Source organism: Polypterus senegalus, chromosome 1 (genome assembly GCF_016835505.1).
Source record: "Polypterus senegalus isolate Bchr_013 chromosome 1, ASM1683550v1, whole genome shotgun sequence".
NCBI lineage: Eukaryota > Metazoa > Chordata > Cladistia > Polypteriformes > Polypteridae > Polypterus > Polypterus senegalus.
Window position 1 is genome coordinate 251,991,225 of NC_053154.1, and position 19,275 is coordinate 252,010,499.

The following is a 19,275-nucleotide window of genomic DNA, read 5'->3' on the forward strand; positions in this document are numbered from 1 at the left end:
AAAATTCTATGATTTTGTGAGTCTATACCAAATGTAACAACCAATCTTAGAAAGTTAATTTTAAATTCACATAAATGTCAGCTTCATTTCAATAGAATTTCAGTTTCTCTTAGTTACTTAGATTATGGTATAGTCTTTTACCCCTGCTAAGTTAACATGAAAAGCATGGACTGTTAGATTAATTTGCAAATAGGATATTGATACGCAGTTTTCTGTCCATTTCCATATTAACATTTGAAAGTATGGCTGTATGACCAAACACAGAGAGAAAAGAAACAAGATAAGTAAGCTTTAAACAGAACTTTCTTTAAACAAGAACTTTTCTTTCTTGTAAGATCAATTTTTCTTTATTTTATTAATTATTTGAAAATGTCTCACACCATTGCCTGCAGTTTGGAAATTTTGAAAAAACGTAGCTACACCTATTACTCCACAACATTTATTTCTCATTGCCTTTAAAAATCTCTCCTTAATCTTTGTCGTGCTTAGATCTTATTTCACTTTAAAAATGCTGTTATCTCTCTGCTACACAAAGATTTAAAGGGTGGTGTTGAAAGACCCTAACAATATTAAAGCCAACAGGAGGGCAGCCACTGCTTTGTACGCCTCCTCTCTGTGCAGCACAGAGATAAATTCTTAAAAGAGAGTTGCGTTAGGAAACGAATAAAAGTCTGAAAATTTGAGTTATCAGAAATATCATTACTAGACTGAATAAAATAAAAAAGTTATGCAGTGTTGTATCAAAACTGCTAATGAGACAAAGCATATCCGACCTGAGAAACTGAAAATGTTATACCTAAGAATTCTGATAGTCTGGAATGAAGTCAAATTTTCTTTGTTTAGTCTGACCTCTTAGCGATCAAATGAAGGCGATCTATGCTTCATCTCAGAACACATTATCTTCTGAAAATATCAATGATGCTTATCCCGTGGGCTGTAAGTACTGTCCATTTACTTGACTCTATCCGAGACCTGAATCATTTAGCTACAAAAAAATGAAGCAAATGACAGCAGAAGAGATGCATGCTATTCTCATGCTATAAGCTTTCTGCTCTTCTTGTTTCCCTTTTTGACATACTGTATAATGCACGCAATAATTTATTTTCAGGCCTGCACAATCCTATCCACACTAACTGGGAGCTTTTATGTGCAACATCACCAACAGGTATATTAAAAATGGCACATGTGTTGGTATACGCTAGTAAGAATTTCATTGTACTCTTTCAGGTGTATAAACCTATTTACTTCCAACAGCCACACTCTGATAAAATGTAAGATATAGACTCTCTTTATTTGTAGATATAAGACTGAAAATTTTATAGCAAAGATAATAAGATATAAACTTTAAAAATTATGTACCCTGATTTTTACACTACAAAAAGACTATTAAAAGAACAATTTATTATTGTCAGTTTGTCAGATTAGTCTGTTTTGACAGTACAATTATTTTAAAACACAGCAGCAAAGATTATAGCTAAGGATAGGAGCTATGACTGCTCACCTAAAATTCTTAATTTTCTCAGATAACCATAATTAGGTATAAAGCTGATATAAAAAGACAAATTCACCCTTTGACATAGAAGCTCATTATAATGTAACCAGGGCCTGTGTCAATACGTGAAACAATTTTTATTTTTGTGTTCCTTGCACAAAAGTATAAGTATAACCAACCTGCAATCCATTCCACACAGACTGTGATCTGCAGGGGGCATAGCAGTGCCCCAAACCAGAGACGCAATTGCACAACACCAAGTCCTGGGTGCAAATAACAGTTTATTAGTAAGGAAATACCTCTCAACAGGCTTCTCTTCCCAATACACAACTGAACAGTCAGCAGTTTCTTTTCCCTGTGTGTTTCCCACTTCCTTCCAATGTTCTCAACATGCCTTGTCCACTTCCTCCCATCACTAGCTCTCCGAGAATGTGGAGCAGCTGGTTTTACGTTGGACCCAGGGATAGTTCCCAGGTTCCAACATAACGCCTAGGAAGCACATCCGGGTATGGCGTGATCTCCTTAAACAGAAGGTGACCTCCCTCTGCATCTCCACCTCGTGGTACCCAAGTACCCCAGCAAGGCTGCTCACCAGGACTATAACTCCAATGCTGCATTGCGGGTGCACCAATGGAAGCCTCAAACGAGTAATGCTGCCACCCAATGTATCGGAGGGTTATCTGTTCACATTTCCCTTCTGACCTTCCAGTCTGACCGGGTCACCCATCCATCCCCGACCTTCTGGTATAAAGGTGTACCAGCCAGGTAAGAAGCCACACATATTGTGTCTCCTGTGAGATGACAAACTCAACATTAAAGCCCATTTAATATGCCTTATACAACAACAACATGTATGTTGTAGCACATTTCCATACAAACAATGTAGCTCAAAGGGTTTTGTGAGATTACAAAGAAAGAGAAACAATGCTTTTATACTGTAAAAACACCTTTCTTACCCACAGGGCTGTAATAGTCTTTGTATCAGCACAATTCATTCCCATAAATTATTGTAGTAGCTTAACATGGTCCTTTTTTTACTGAACACATTTTGAAATACAGAAATTAAAAACTTGTGAACATGTAAACTGGAAATAACAAACATGTTTGTTTTCACTCTAGCACTGTGATTTATTAATTTCCTCATACTTCATGTGAGCAAGAAAGAAAATATCTAGTAAAATGTTTTAAAAATGTAATGCTGATATTTTGTACTTTGTTACTAGCCAGCTAAATCACACTTAAGGACACAACAAAAATTCTGAAAAAAATACCAAAGATAAAAATTCAGCACAATTTAAAAACGTAAGTTATAAAAATACAGTTTAGAATATTAGGCCCAGAGATAACAGAATTCACCTGGACCCACAGTACAGCATACATAATCAAAAAGATACAACAGCATATCAACTTTTTGAGGAGGCTGAAAAAAGCTGGAATTCCATTCCTCTTTCTTACACAATTGTGTGACATTGAGAGCAACCTGAGATGCTGTATAACTATCTGGTATGGAAACTGCACTATCTCTGATTGACGAGAACCATAGTGTGGTGATCAAGACAACCCAATTTGTTATCAGCACTTCTCTGCTGACACAGAGTCAGAGAAGGAGTATTTACAGCAAGTGGGGTGTCAGTAGAGCGAATACCATAATTAAACAGCCCTGTCACCCTCTTAATAGTCTCTTCAAAACTGCTTTCTGGAAGATGGCATCACATCCCATAAGTCAAAACGACTGGACTCAGGAATAGCTTCCTCCCACAGATTATTGAATTTTAGACAATGCACAGGCTGAGCACCCACTGTTATATCATCGTGACTGTTTAACTGATAATGTGTCCTGTATGCTTGTGATACTGTGTTATAATGTGTTTTAATTTGCAACAATGTCCTGCTGGAAGAAAAAATGTTTTGTGTACAATTGCATAAGTGCAGAATGACAATAAAAAGTACAGTACAGTAAATAAATAAATAAAACCTCTTGCAGTTTCCATCTGGAACTCCCAGCTTCCAGCACCCATTAAAGTTCTCAGTTCACATCATATAATATCTTTATACACATTGTGAAGGACCGAGGAGACAGCAATAAGGGTTGGGGTTTCCGGCCCCGTATATTGTACAGAACTTTTTCAAACAAAAGGAAAAAGGTCTTTGCATAAACTAAACAGTTCATAACGCGACGCCGACTCCTGGCGTCGCGGCCATTTTATTGGGGAGGAGCCGGAAGTGGAGGGATGCCGGGAAGGACCGCAAGGGAGGATGGGAAGGATGACGTCAGGGCAAGATGGCGGAGGAAGGGCGGAAGTATCGCACTGCGGTCATCCAGGCCTATGGTGCAGGAAGGTCTTTCTTTCTACGAGGAAGCAGAGGGAGAAAGTTAATACCCCGCCATTCCCTGGCGGCGAATGGTTTCCCAGGTGCTATCGAATCAATCGCGGCCTCCTACAAGGTGCGTGACACGATCCCCCTTAGCCCAGGACCGTCAGGTCGGGCGGACCTAACCGAGAGGTCGTGAATACGAGAGAGGGCATCGGCATTGGCCTGAAGGGTGCCCGCCGATAAGTGACAGTGAACTTATACGGCTGTAAGTCCAGGAACCACCTGGTGACCCGCGGATTCGACTCTTTGTGTAGGGACATCCACTGAAGTGCAGCGTGATCAGTCACCAGAGCGAATTCGCGACCCAGCAGGTAGTAACGGAGGTGGGTCACTGCCCACTTAATGGCCAAGGCCTCCCTCTCCACTGCCGCGCACGGGTCCCCGGTCCATCAGTTTCCGCTAAGGTACATCACAGGGTGCTCGACACCATCGACGCTTTGGCTCAGCACGGCACCCAGGCCTGTGTCCGAAGCGTCGGTCTGGAGAATAAACGGGAGCCCAAAATCGGGCGTCCGTAACACAGGTGCCGACGTTAGGGCCTTCTTTAGGTCACTGAACGCGTGTTCTGCTTTGTCGGTCCACACCACGTATAGGGAGCCTTTTTGTCAGGTCAGTCAAGGGTGCTGCTCTTCGAGAAACGGGAACAAACCGGCGGTAGTAACCGCAAGCCCCAAGAAAGCCTGCACCTGTTTCTTGGTATTCGGACGGGCCATTCTAAGATGTCTTTAACTTTGGAGCTCTGTGGCCGCACCTGTCCTTGTCCCACGAGGTAGCCTAAATATTTGGCCTCCTTTAATCCAAAAACACTTCCGGGGGTTTATGCGGAGGCCGGCTTTAGCCAGTGTTCGGAGGACAGCTGCGACCTGCAGTAGATGCTCCTCCCAGGTGCCGGAATAGATGACAACGTCATCCAGGTAAGCGGCACTATAGGACTGGTGGGGCTTCAGCACTCTATCTACCAGACGCTGGAAGGTCGCGGGGCCCGTGCAGCCCAAATGGGAGGACCTTGTACTGCCAGTGCCCGCTAGGGGTGCTAAAGGCCGTTTTCTCCTTTGCGGATGCCGTTAAAGGAATTTGCCAATACCCTTTGTCATGTCAAGGGTAGTCAGATATCGAGCCGCACTCCAGCCGCCAAGGAGGTCGCCAATGCGGGGCATGGGGTAGGCATCGAACTTGGAGATCTGATTCAGACGCCTAAAGTCATTACAGAACCTCCAGGAGCCGCCTGGCTTGGAGACGAGGACAATAGGGCTGGACCAGGGACTATGGCTCTCTTCAATTATGTCCATGTCCAACATACGTTTCACCTCCAGTTCGACCTCTGCGCGTTTTGCCTCCGGGAGTCGGTAGGGCCTCTCCCGGACGATTACCCCGGCCCGTGACTATATCGCGGGGCAATCAGCGGTCCGCCGGGTGACTCGCCACTACCTCGGGATGGCTCGGAGTGTTTGGGCTAACTCCTGCCGCTGCTTGGGGTCAGCTCTTCGCCGAGGTTAAGGGCAGTTGTGCTTGCGAAAAGGGAGAGTGACCTATGGGAGCTGGGGAGCTCCTCTCTATCTCTCCAGGGCTTTAACAGGTTGACATGATAGATCCTCTCACTCGGTCGACGCATTGGGCTGTTTCACCAAATAGTCGACGAGTCCTTTCTCTCCTTAACCTCGTAAGGCCCTTGCCAGTGAGCGAGCAGCTTCGAGTGGGAGGTCGGGACGAGCACCATAACTCGGTCCCCCGGCGGAACTCCCTGAGGACGGAGTTGCGGTTGTAACACCGGCCTGCGCTGCTTGCGCACGAGTCACGTGCTCTTTTAGGAGGGGCCTGATCTTTGTGAGTCGGTCGCGCAGTTGCGCCACGTACTCAAAATGTTAGAGGAGGGAAGAGCCTCGCCTCCCAGCCTTCTTTTAGGATGTCGAGGATTCCCCGGGTTGTCGCCCGTATAGTAATTCAAAGGGGAGAAGCCTGTAGAGGCCTGGGGTACCTCCCGGTAGGCAAAAGCACGAGCGGGAGGAGCTGGTCCCAGTTCCTGCCGTCGCGCTGACTACCTTGCGGAGCATCTGCTTAAGCGCCTGATTAAACGCTCGACCAACCCGCCAGTTTGCGGGTGATAGACTGACGCTTTCAGGTGCTTTATCTGCAGTAATTTGGCTACCTCCTTGAACGTATCCGAAGTGAAGGGCGTACCCTGGTCCGTGAGGACCTCCTTGGGTATGCCCACGCGTGAAAACAAATTAACCAGTTCCCGTGCGATGCTTTTAGTATTAGCGGAGCGCAGGGGAACCGCCTCTGGGTACCGGGTGGCATAGTCCACCATGACTAGGATATACTTGTGGCCACGGGTTGAGGGCTCCAGGGTCCCACCAAATCGACCCCTATCCTTTCAAAGGGGATGTCCACGAGGGGAATAGGGACTAGAGGAGCACGGTCCCTCCTAGGAATCTGGCGGGTCTGGCACTCGGACAGGATTGACAGAACCGCCGGACCTCCTCATTGATCCCAGGCCAGTAAAAGCGGAGCTTAATCCTCTCCAGTGTTTTTTCGGCCCCGAGGTGGGCCTAGGAGGTGAGCATGTGCCAACTCGCATATCTCCGCCGGAAGGTACGCTGAATTAGCAACAACTTCCGCACCTCGCCTCATGGGTAGCCACTCGGTACAACAGATCATTCTCAAGGACAAAGAAGGGTTCCCGCGGTGTGGATCCGTCCGCTGTTGAGCTGTTAGGCAGAACGATCGCATTCCGGCAAAGCGCAGGGAGTCATCATTCCACTGCTCCCTCTTAAAGGAGGCGGCGTGGACCGAAATTGATGGTCCAGGCCGCCGAGAGGGTCTTGGGGCCTGGGCCGGGAAGAGTTCCTGGCTAGTCCCTTCTCCGCGGAATCTTCCGGGTCAAGGTCCGTAGCCACGAAAGGTCCCCGAGACACCAGCCCATAGGGCCTGCCCTTGTGCACGGCGTGGAGGCGCGGGAGGGGTGCCTTTTCCCCTCATAACAAGATCCAACGAGGCCCCGGAGCGCGAATGGCTTACCGCTGATTCTTTTAGACCAGTCTTGTCCCAAATCACTGGGAAGGGGGTCAGGTAACACAGCGACCGCCATTTGATTGGTTCCCCCTTCCAGGTGACATAGCAGTGAGCGGAACGATATGACCTAGTCCCCCCATGCACACAAGTGACCAACAAATGCTGTTTTAACCACTGTTGCGGTAAGACAAACGGCGAGCAACAATGGTAATGTTGCTGCCGGAATCAAACAAAGCCACCACGGCGTGCCCATTTAGCAACACCACTCCCGTGATTCGACTCGCCAAGGGATGCGGCGGGTACAATACCTCTCCGCGATGTCCAGCTGCAGTCCATAGGCTCCGGGCGATGTGATGGGGCAGTTTGGTAGCAGGTGACCGGTCTCGCCACACTTGAAACAGCGGCGGACCCGCCTCTCTCTGGCTCTGGCTGGCGCTTCTGCAGCGCGCCGAGGGGCTCGGGGTGGCCGCCCGCCCCTGCCGGTTCCCGCGAGCAGGCTTTTCTGACCCCCCAAGTCGGAGGACCGCCAACTGACGCTCCAGGACGCCGAGGAGGCCCGACATGTTCTGATAGGCGTGTCCCCGACCTGCTGGGCGAGGGAACTGGGCATCGCGATTGACCAGGCCTTCACAGGCCACCCGCCGACCACTTTCCGCCCGCCGGGCCTCTGGCCGTAGCCAGCGCCCATCTTGCCCCAGAACTCAACGCCTGGGCGCGAAGGGCTTTTCGGGTCAAAGACCCAGTTCCGCCATTCGCCGCCTGCTGGCCCGGCTAATGCCGTAGCGGGCCAGTATTTCGGGCTTGAGGAGGTCGTAATTAGCGCCTCCTCCTCAGGGAGGTCATAATAGGCCGCAGCTGGTCCTTCAGGTATGGCGCCAAGATGGACGCCACTGACCGCTGCCACTCGCTCCGGTGGCCGCCCTCTCAAACATGCCCAGGTAGGCCGACGTCCTCCGAAGGGCCCATCGGACTAGGATGAGGCGGCTGCCTGGGCGGGTCTGGTCTCGCCCTGGGCTTCCACTAACCTGGCCTCGTGGCCTCCAGCTCCCGGTGGTGGCGGCTTGCGCAGCTGCAGCGCCTGGAGCTGGTCATTCATCCTGCAGCACGTGTTGAGGTCCTGTCCCTCCGCATTCCGGGATCTCTATCCTGCCGACTACGCCAGATGTGAAGGACCGAGGAGACAGCAATAAGGGTTGGGGTTTCCGGCCCCGTATATTGTACAGAATTTTTCAAACAAAAGGAAAAAGGTCTTATAAACAAACAGTTCATATCGCGACGCCGACTCCTGGCGCGCGCCATTTTATTGGGGAGGAGCCGGAAGTGGAGGGATGCCGGGAAGGACCGCAAGGGAGGATGGGAAGGATGACGTCAGGGCAAGATGGCGGAGGAAGGGCGGAAGTATCGCGACGCGGTCAATCCAGGCCTATGGTGCAGGAAGGTCTTTCTTTCTATGAGGAAGCAGAGGGAGAAAGTTAATACCCGCCATTCCCTGGCGAATGGTTTCCCAGGTGCTATCGAATCAATCCGCGGCCTCCTACTCGCGCGTGCGTGACAACATACAATGCCTTTAATGGGCCCTCCAATAACATTCATGTTTTAGACTTAATCAAGACATTCAAAATCTTGTACTTGTTACAAAATTAATTGGACTTAGTCCTCCCTTTTGCTTCTTTAAGACCAATTTCTATGCCTCCTCCTCCTTCTTTATTCCTGTAACCAATAGTTTCACATATTTTGGAGCTGATATCTCTGCCTTAGTTGCTGATACTGTATATACCCTAACAAGACAAAGAACTGTAGACACATGAAATAACTTACCAAATAGTGTGGTAGACAGTAGGACTTCAGGTACCTTCAAAAGTCAAGCCAATGTTATTTTGGAAGAATAAGGTGGACATTGATGGTGAGCTTTGTTGGGTCGTCTGTCTCGTCAAAGCTGTTCTAATGTTCTGATATTCTAACTATGATTACACCTTTATCTAGAACTGGTCTAAGCCATCTCTTTTCTTTCAACCATATTTTGCAATTATTAAAAAGACATTGTGTCCTTTTTTTAAAAAAGTTATGTGTCTGTTCCCTCCTTCTTGTAAACATTAGACTGAAGTCAGGATGCTACTTTCCAGGTTTTCGTGGAATGAATCTGAGACACTGAGTAATGGATTGAGACCTCACAAACTATAATTCCATTATTGGTCTTTCACCCTTTATCCTTTCTGGTCATGACTTTGTCTTCCTCCTCGGCAACTTTAACAGCTTCTCATAGAATTCATCCCTGCTTCGCTACTTTCCCATTAAGGTTTTCTGTTAGCTACTGTAAAGCTTAAATTCTCCAGACTGTCCTTGGGAACCCTTTTGCTAGCTGTTTGGAGAAGTTTATTGCACTCTCTGGAAAATGGTATATTTACAGTCCTGCCACAACACTGACCTCCCTGTAGGTAGCCAAACTTGTATTCCACTCTTTGAAGTGCATAGGGATTTGCTCTCTCAATAATCTGTTGATAGCACAGGGCTTATGATGTTCTACTCTCTGCCGGCTTACCTCAGTTTTCGTGGCATAACTTTTTTTTTCTACCTACAGCTCTGATCAGTGATCAGAACATGTAGGATTCCTTTAACAGCAGCTTTACCCAATCATTGCAGCATTCTCTTTCTTGTTCCTTCTATCTGCAAAAAAACAAACAAACAAACAAAATAAAAAAAACTCTGTCTTCACTATATGCTCATCAAACTGTAAAGCACCAGAGAACCTACCCAAATCCCTGTAGGTGCCATATGTGTCCCCTTGAAATACCTGCCACTTTTCCCATATGTTCTGGCATGTTTCTCTTTTGGTGTTACATATGTCACTGACTTATTTGGCTTTTTTAAAAAACCCTCTAATTACCTCAAATCTTTCTTTTTCTTTACCCACTTGTCATGTTTCACCCAGGGTGTGTGTTAAGTAGCTTCTGCTTATTTTCCTTTGCTTTGTCTTGTCTATTTTAAGGTATTAGTTTTCATATGTGTATTGTAATTATTAGTATAATTTAATATCTATATGTAAGGAGTTGTTCTCTCATATAACTTACATTTTGTAGGTGGAACCCCAACAGGCTGGATCACCCTGGTGTGACCAATGAAGGGGCACCTTTAACCTTAATATTGTGTGGCTGGAAAGTGGATCCTTCAATGGTTCATTGTCATCTTTTTAAATACATTTATTTATAAGCACTGTTTTTTCTGGATTCTGCATTTTAGCTTCTCTTTTATGGACTGCAATTTGGGGTTTGTTTGCTTTGGGTAGCCTTTGAGGCAAACTCTTTTTGCCCTTTTGTCACTTTTTGTGCATTATGCATTTATAAAAATAAAAGTCTTCATTTATAAAGACACCGCTCTGGGATTAGTCCTTCCTAGATACAGGTTTTATACTCCTTTCCTCTAAAATATTTGTGTATCTCATAGATGTTATGATAATAACATAATAAGCCAGTCCCACATTTTAGGCCTGAGTAGGCCAAAGCCTTCCTGTGTAGTTGTAAGGCCAGACTACCTCGGGTGAGGCCAATTCTAGACTGGCTGAGAAGGCTTGGCCTGGCTTATAAAGCTTTTAGGAAGGCTCACCCTTTTTCACTATTTAAGTGCATTCAATATCATAACACTACTCTACACTACCTCTTCAATATCACCAAAGTAAATTGGTCTGTGTTGATGCTCCGGCACTAAACTACTTACTGCTTCTTTCTGGAAGGTCTATGAGCCTATTACATTTAACTTCCTTCTACAGTATCATGTATCTTGAATTGTCTGTGTCATGAATAAATTAGATATTTTAGCATATTAAATGAAAAATGTACTACATTACCCTGGTTGTTCAAATCCTGTCTCTCAGTTGTCCCACAATGCAGCTTTCCTTCACTCTTGATGTTTATCATTTCTGTGGTGCAGTTTAATAATGACACCTTTTTCCTTTTTTACCTGTAGATTGGGTTATCCTACAATATCTATTGGTGAATCAGATTAGGATGAAGTAGGTTGGGCTGTTATACTATGATGTGGGAGAGACCTTAGAAGAAATTATTTGCACGGCTTTATCTATCTATCTATCTATCTATCTAAAATTAGTTAAAAATATCTGAAAACAAGAAAACAATTAAGCACTACAGTTTGCATGAGAGCTTAAAAGAATATTTCTAGAAAAGGTAAGGAGGCATTCAGTTCTAGTAATGTTTTCAGTATAATAGAAATAAGTCCTAATTACAGCTTATATATAACATTCAACGTTTACAATGTTGAGTATGATGGGAATCAGAGGAATAACAGTAAAGGGCCCATTTTTATTTGATCTGGAGATCCCACAGGAAGAAAAACTTATTTTATTTAGTGAAGTAAACAGTTAATACATTTATATCCTGTGCAGAATTTGATTTTGAAGGGTATGTGCATGCCCACTATGTCATCATGCCTACTGAACTTAAAGAAGAGATAAATCTTTTACTCTCTGTGTAAATACAATATAGACCATAAATCCATTAAGAAAGAGTGAAGTGCAACCCAGCATGAATTAGCTATTATGCTGGAATGACATTGGCAGTTCAAATCAATGTCAGGACCTTTTCAGTCAAGTGGCATTGACCTTAACCCGCTGTGCTTGCCCAGCAGGCTCCTTCAGACAGTTTCAGGTGAAGCTACATAGCCATTGTCCTGCTTTTGTAGCCTGACAATAAAAATCTGTATGAATGGCTACATATAGAGTATAATGGATTGCACTGTTTATGTGTAGTCATCAACTATATTAAGATAATCAATAAAAACTGCCATTAGAAAGTACCTGAGTAGAATTATTGATATTCAAAATCAAAAGTAAGCTAGAATAAAATAAATAACTGAAAAACTGTTTCAGCTTTTTCTGTGCATCAAACACTTCAGTTTTACATTTAAACAGAAGATGCTAGTAACGACTACAAAAATAAACACCAAAAATGTAATCAAATCTAAATAAGAATATTATTTTGTAGGGTTCATAGCAATTACCACATTATAGTATTAGCTGCAGATTAATTCAAAATCAAAGTTATCCTGAGCAGTGACCATGAGATAAGGGCAAAGGGGCAGGACAGGAGAACTATTAAGCAAAATGAACCTGACCCTGTTTGAAAATTGATCAGAACTTTAATAACCAAGGAATACTTGAAAATGCCAAGCTTCTGCATTTTATACCTGAAAGCTTCATGACATCACCCAACATGTTGCATCCCGGTCATGTGGTGCCAATGGGAGGATGCTTCTTGACAATTGCTAGGCAAAATGGTGGTACCCAATATGGCAAAATGGAAGAACAAAAATAGAACAAAAACGTTCCAATGACCAGTCTGAACAATTCCCAAGTTTTGAATTTATTTCTAATTTTATTGGAACAATTAGCGCTTCACATAATTACATCTCCTAACCTGGAGTTGACTGGACCTCCTTCTGTGCACCTCATCACTAGGACCCCTGCTGCCTAGGTTGCCTACATAGCTGCCTGATTAATAACCCAACAAAACAAAAGTGAAATTGAAAATGACATGATTCAAAACAGAAATTGATCAAGTCCAAATAAAAAACACTAACCAAAGGCAGAAAATCATAACACTACCATTCTCCTTTGTCACTTTGTTACTTACAGAATAACATTTTCTAAATTCACAAATCTTTTAGGTGATCAAGTGATCCCTACAAATACCTTGATTAATTTGTACTCCGGCCTTTTGGGTCCTTATTTGAGATTTAGGCATGACTCCTAACCATCTAATCTGGCCCAGAGTGTGTTAAGTACATCAATTACCAGAACCCTAATGCATGAGCTAAATTTACCAGAACAGTCTCCTCAGTCTTTTTACAAGCACAACGTATTCCTGAAAATCTATTCATAAGGTGATCTTTCATAAGAGGAAATTGAAAAATTACCATTAATTTCAATTAGAAAAAATGTGCGAATTCCTAAGTCTCAAAATTATTTTTTCTAAAATAACACCAAAATAACAACAATAACTACAATGAACACAGTAGTTATCGAAAACATTTTGTAGTGGCATTCTTCCCTAATAGCTCAATAAGCAATGTTTTCTATATACAATTAAGGCTCATTTGTAGCTTCTGTGAACTTGCATTGCAAAGAAAGCAAACATGATTCTCATTGTTTATGTGCATCTTATTTGTCCTTTAACATTAAACAAGGAAAACAAGCAGTAATTGTACAATAAAGACAAGAAGAAAATGTCATCAATATCACACTCACAAAACAAATTTAGTACAAATACAATACAATACAATACAATTTATTTTTGTATAGCCCAAAATCACACAAAGAGTGCTGCAATGGGCTTTAACAAACCCTGCCTCTTGACAGCCCCCCAGCCTTGACACCCTAAGAAGTCAAGGAACAACTCCCAAAAAAACCCCATAGGAAAAAATGGAAGAAACCTTGGGAAAGGCAGTTCAAAGAGAGACTAGGTAGGTTGGGCATGCAGTGGGTGTCAAAAAGAAGGGGGTCAATACAATACAATACAAAACACAGAACAAATCCTCAATACAGTATAAAAATAATTTTTAGAAGTACATAGCAGAATTTAACAATGGATGACATCACATAATATGATTTGGATATGTTTATAGTCCTGGAGACCTCATCCATCAAGCCGCCTCCCCCATTTGGCCATTCCACAGCTGAAACAGTGCTGGGCCAGCCAATCCGATGAAAGGACCTCTCTTTCCCATGATTCCAGCGATCCTCCATCAGGGATGGCTTTACCATAAGCAGACAACAACATGGCAGGTGGGCCATGGCACCAAGTGCCACATTTGAGTACCGAGAAGAGAAACAGAAGAGATGAGGGTTAGTATCAAATTATAACTATCATGTTACTTATGTTTTAGTGCAAATGGCTAACAACAGAGATGCAGTCTGTACAGTTATTCAGCAGCTCTAGTCAGGATATGCTAAACCGAAGAAGTGAGTCTTCAGCCAGGATTTAACACTAGAATTACCAGAGCCTACGAAAAAACTCATAATTCCGTCCCACCTTAAATTGCTTCTTAAATCCCTTCACACCTCTCTGCCAGCGTCCTTTGTCCTCTAAATGTGCTGATAAAGTGAAGCTAGGAGCAGCCGGCTATTCCATCCCCCCACCAATTTAGAACGTGCACGAACTTCTCTCAGCTCATGCCTTGATTGAGTATCTGGGAGTAAAGTGGAGTTTTAGAGTGGAAATAATAGATCGTTATTTGGAACACACGCATTTCATGTCTGTTCCGTTTCTACAGTAATCTGTGTCAACACATTGTTAAAACAGAAACGTTTATATATTCTAGTAGTAGATGACAAAATGTAGGCATAAACTATATAATGTATGAAGCCTGAAGTCCAAATAACAAAGAAACATTTTCACAAAAGGTTCAAATATAACACAATTGCACTTTTATTCAAAAATATAACTGCAGAAACAAAAAGCCGCCTTAACATGCGACATTGACAGCCATTTATTATATCTGCCTCCGTGGTGCAATAGAATCAGTTCTTGCTTTGGAATCAAAAGGTCACGAGTTTGATCCTGCACCACTCTGTTTTAAGAAGTAAACTGCTCTTAGTCTTACTATTTTAGAATAAAAGCATACATTTGATTTCAGTCTGTAACAGCCGGTGCAATTTATGATCCTTGTAAAGGTTAGCTTTTTTTTTAATTCACTTTTCATTCCCTCAGTCTCGTTCAGAATCAATCCATACAACCCCATCTGACAACACTGTTTTCACTAAAGACGCGCTATAGCTCTGCAGTGTACCACGATGCATACTAACGCTCCCCACCCCCAACCGGTTTCTGACATACGAACGCTGGCGAAGCTGCCTTCTTCGTATCTCACCATCGCTTGATTTTCTTTTTATTCAGTTTTATTGAGCGTTCCTGCCAGTCCCCGCATGTTGCTGTATGCTGTTTCTTTTGTACTCCAGGACATGCAGAGGAAAGAATGGTGAAGAGGATATCAGAATGGCAACTACTTTTTCTAATATTTTAGAGAGAAAGGGTAAATTTGAAATAGGCCTACAATTATTAAGTATGTGTGGGTCTAGGTCTGACTTTTTAAATAATGGTTTAATGACTGACACTTTTAGTGCTTCAGGTACTGTGCCATGCAATAATGAACTATTGATAATGTTTAGAATAGGTGCTGCAGGAACATCCATGGCACTTTTTACTAGTTTTGTTGGCACTGGATCTAGGGAACAAGTAGTGGGCTTCATTTTAGAAATTAAAGTTAAGACTTCCTGCTCAGTTACAGGATTAAAATGACTAAAGTGCTGAATGCAATGTGCGACAGGGTCTGCTAAGCTAGTATTTGGTTTGTACTTTGATGCTGAGATCTGGGATCTTATATTTTTAATTTTCTCATTGAAGAAGTTCATAAAGTATGTACTGCTAATGTCTGTTGGTATTTTGCACTGTAGATCTGAATTCCCATTTGATAATTTAGCCACTGTTCTAAACAGTACCCGAGGATTTTTATTATTGCTATCTATTATTGTAGAATAGTATTCTGAGTGAGCTTTAAAGAGGGCTTTTTTATATTTATTAACACTCTCTGTCCATGCAATTTGAAAGACGTAGTTTTGTTGTTCTCCATCTGCGCTCCAGTTTTCAACACTTTAATTTAAGAGTGGAAGTGTTTTCCTTAAACCAGGGAAAGTTTCTATGTGCTTTGATCACTTTTGTTTTAAGGGGAGCCACTGTGTCCAGAGCATCTCTCAAGGTCACATTGTGTTAGCTGATCTAAATTGTTTTCCATGCTTACAATTGATGTTAACTGATCTAAATGGTTTTCCACAATTAAACTCGACTTACTCAAAGTATCTACAAATTTTGAAGCAGAATTACAATCTAGATGTCACACTGTCTTTGTTTTAATCTGTGAGTGCGTTGGCAAGGGCAGAACTAAATCAAATGTAATTAAGTAGGGATCAGAAATAGCAGATTTCCCAAAAATCATCCCAATTGTTCACAAACGCTATGCTTTTATTTGCACACCAGGTTTCTAGCCAGCAGTGAAGGGAATGCAATCTACTATAAATAGAAGAAGCAGGTGAGTAAGAGAGTGGAGGAGTAGGAACAGATGAAGAGGAAGATAAAAAGGCAATCCATTTTGCCTCATTCTCTTCAGTTGCTTTGCAAGGACAAGAGATGCTAGAAGTTCAAGGCAAGAGCTCAGATGCAGTAGCAAATGGATCGGATGCACACAAGTGCCACAAAAGATGCTCATAATACTCATAAATGGGTATTAATTGAAACCCCTTGTAAATGTGGAAACTTATAACTCAGAACCTCATATCTCAAGGAATGGGGAATGTGAGGGTATCTCTTCTCTCCAGTGTAGCTTAGAACAATTTTAGGCCATTTCTTGGACATCGGAGATGAATTTTGCTACTCTGATTCTTTTTTATTCTTGAATAAAAACTTCTTTACTAACCCAGATACCTATCATAACCTCTAATTATATCTGCAATCAGATTTTCATACAAACATTTAATTGAGTATGTTACTCATGAATACCTTACCATGCTCATGACAAATAGAATTTTCTGTAAATATCTGATGTAAAAATGTTAATTAAAATGTCTCAATTCAAATTATTGGGTACAAGGCATGAAACAACTCACCAGCCCAACATTCACATCTCTCCAATGTGGAAGAAGAATACTGAATACTGTACTTGAAAAAAATCCCAAGCAGACACAGAAAGAACATATAAACTCTATACAGATAGACCAGGCACGTGCAACTGGTACACCGGGTTCCAAGGTAAATACAGTTTATGTAACAGGGAGATTTTTTTTTTTTGTAATTTTTTTTTAGTTAAGTTCAAAATAAATTCCTATACATGAAACATTTCCAATTTATTTAAGAGCTGATATTAAATTTGTAAATTGACATGCAAAGTTATGAATGGCTTTATCTTCCTTTACCCTATAGAACCTTTTAACTCTTACATGCCAAATCTCACAAAATGCAGGCTTTCTTAAAATTCCAAGGATGTTGTTTATATATTTGCTGTAGAAAGCACAGTCTTAAGTTATAGTGCAGCTGATTCTGAAATATTTGACTTACCGGGTTCACTGAAGGCCCCATCAGTATCAGCTGTGGGAATCTTAGTGTTATAAAAAAATATTTGTGTCAGTGTCTGTAATTAGTGAGATGAGACTCACTAAAACATCAGTGAGAAGTCTCCTCTTATTAACACTACACAAACAAAAATTCTACGTACTTGTGCTTGTGGAAAATTTGATAGAGAATTTCTTTGCCCTCAACAAATTTTAGGTCTAAACCTGTATCAGACATACTAGTAATGAGGAAAATCACCAAGTTTTAGGTTAACATAGAGTTTTGTGAAAGTGATGCAAACATTTGTTTTGGTTGCAATTTTGCAATTGGGTTTTTAAAATTATTATGAGGTGGAAAGCAAAGAAGTATTATTCCCTAAAGCCTCATTAACACGTGTGTGTTTACCTGTGGTTTTGCATCTCAGTAACAAAGGAAATTCAAGCACACCAGTAAAATCACTTCAATTTTATGGCTCACCATGGAGGGGAACAAAACATCTTTTTTATATGTAACATTCTAAATATTTTCTACATAAAGACACATCAAGATGCACCATTATGCTCACTACACAGAAAGCTCGGTTCCACCACCATCAGTTAGCAACCATTCTTTCCTCTTGCTTCCCGCAAATGAGGCTAAGGATATCCATGCTTAACTAAATGTCTACACATGACAGGAAACGTGTCTGGTGTTTTTCTTACTAGAGATCTTTATTTAAGTACTAAATAGCAGACAGATGCCTGAAGAATTAATGCAGAAAAATGCTTCTAAACAGTAACAAAACACCTTTCCTCAATGGCACAAATTCAGTTAGTTCTGAAAATCCATGTTTCACAAACTTTTTCCAAAGCAATTGTGAATCAAATGTTTGTACATCATTGCTAGTTATCAAGGAAAACTGAAAAAAACAAAATAAACAATTATTAAATTCGGAAGAAATATTCTTTTGCAAAAAGACAAATAAAGTGCAGCCATTTGACTGTGTTCAAGTGTTAGAAGTCCCTTGAGACTCAAGTCAATAAAAAGAGACTACACCATGTCTTCTTTTTTAATAAAGTAACTCTTGTTAACCTCAAGAGTCTCTTGGGCCTGGAATTCTAAGTAAATATGGTTAACCCTGAATGTCTCTCAGGATTTAGCTGTTATAATCTAATAAACAGCTTTACGCTCAAATAACCCTCAGGACAATATTCTGCTGCCATCTAGTGGATAAAATGACATTACGCTGCACAAAAAAATATTTATATTTCTATGCATTTTGATACTTTCTAAGTTAACTCATTAATATACATGAGTAGTGTGGTGTGTTCAACCAAAACACAGTGAGTGATGTGTGCACAGGACACTGTAAAGCCAATTTAGAATCAACTGAAATATTAATTGATAGCAATTGGTCATCAGACATTAATAACTCTTTGATGATAATTCTTTGCATTTATATAGCGCTTTTCTCACTACTCAAAGCACTCAGCAATTGCAGGTTAAGGGCCTTGCTCAAGGGCCCAGCAGAGCAGAGTCCCTATTAGCATTTACGGGATTCGAACTGGCAACCTTCCGAATACCAGTGCAGATCCCTAGCCTCAGAGCCACCACTCCAATAAGGCACTATATGGCCGAACCAGTGTTCAATGCCTGGTGAATTTTGTCAACTGAAGATTTACCATGATACAAATAGGCAACATATCAAAATGATTGCAACCAAGTTGAAGGACAAGAAAGATGTTTGCCCCTAAATACTGTTCAACATGCAGCAACTGTTGTTCCAGTCAGGGGAAATGTGGAAGTCACTAAGCCTTGGGCTGTGGTAGCCTACAGTAACATAACGTGTGCGTTGATTGTGCAGGTCAGACACTGTCATTCTGCCCTCTCAAGCAACAGAAAAAAGATTATAAGAAAAGTGGGCAAAGAAACATGCTTGGACTGTCCCGAACTGCAACGTTAGGCTGTATATTGGTGGCTCTTTCAAAGCATGTCACATCAGTACAGAAGAGGACACCAGACATACCTTTCCTTCTGTATTTAGGCTGAGATCTTGGTATGTACATGTTTCTGTAACGCATAATAACATTTCTTCTTGTTGAAAAAAATTCAATGTTTTTGGTTAAATTTTTTATTATGAATGTTTTTAAAGCATTTGTACAGAGCCAGTTTTGGTTCAAAAATCTAAACTTTACAAAGAATGTGAGATCAGCTATTGAAACGATGAAATATAATTATAAAGGTCCTAAGAGCAAATCTGTCAGAATTACTGCATATAAAAAAGATGAAAAGCAGAACATATCCTTT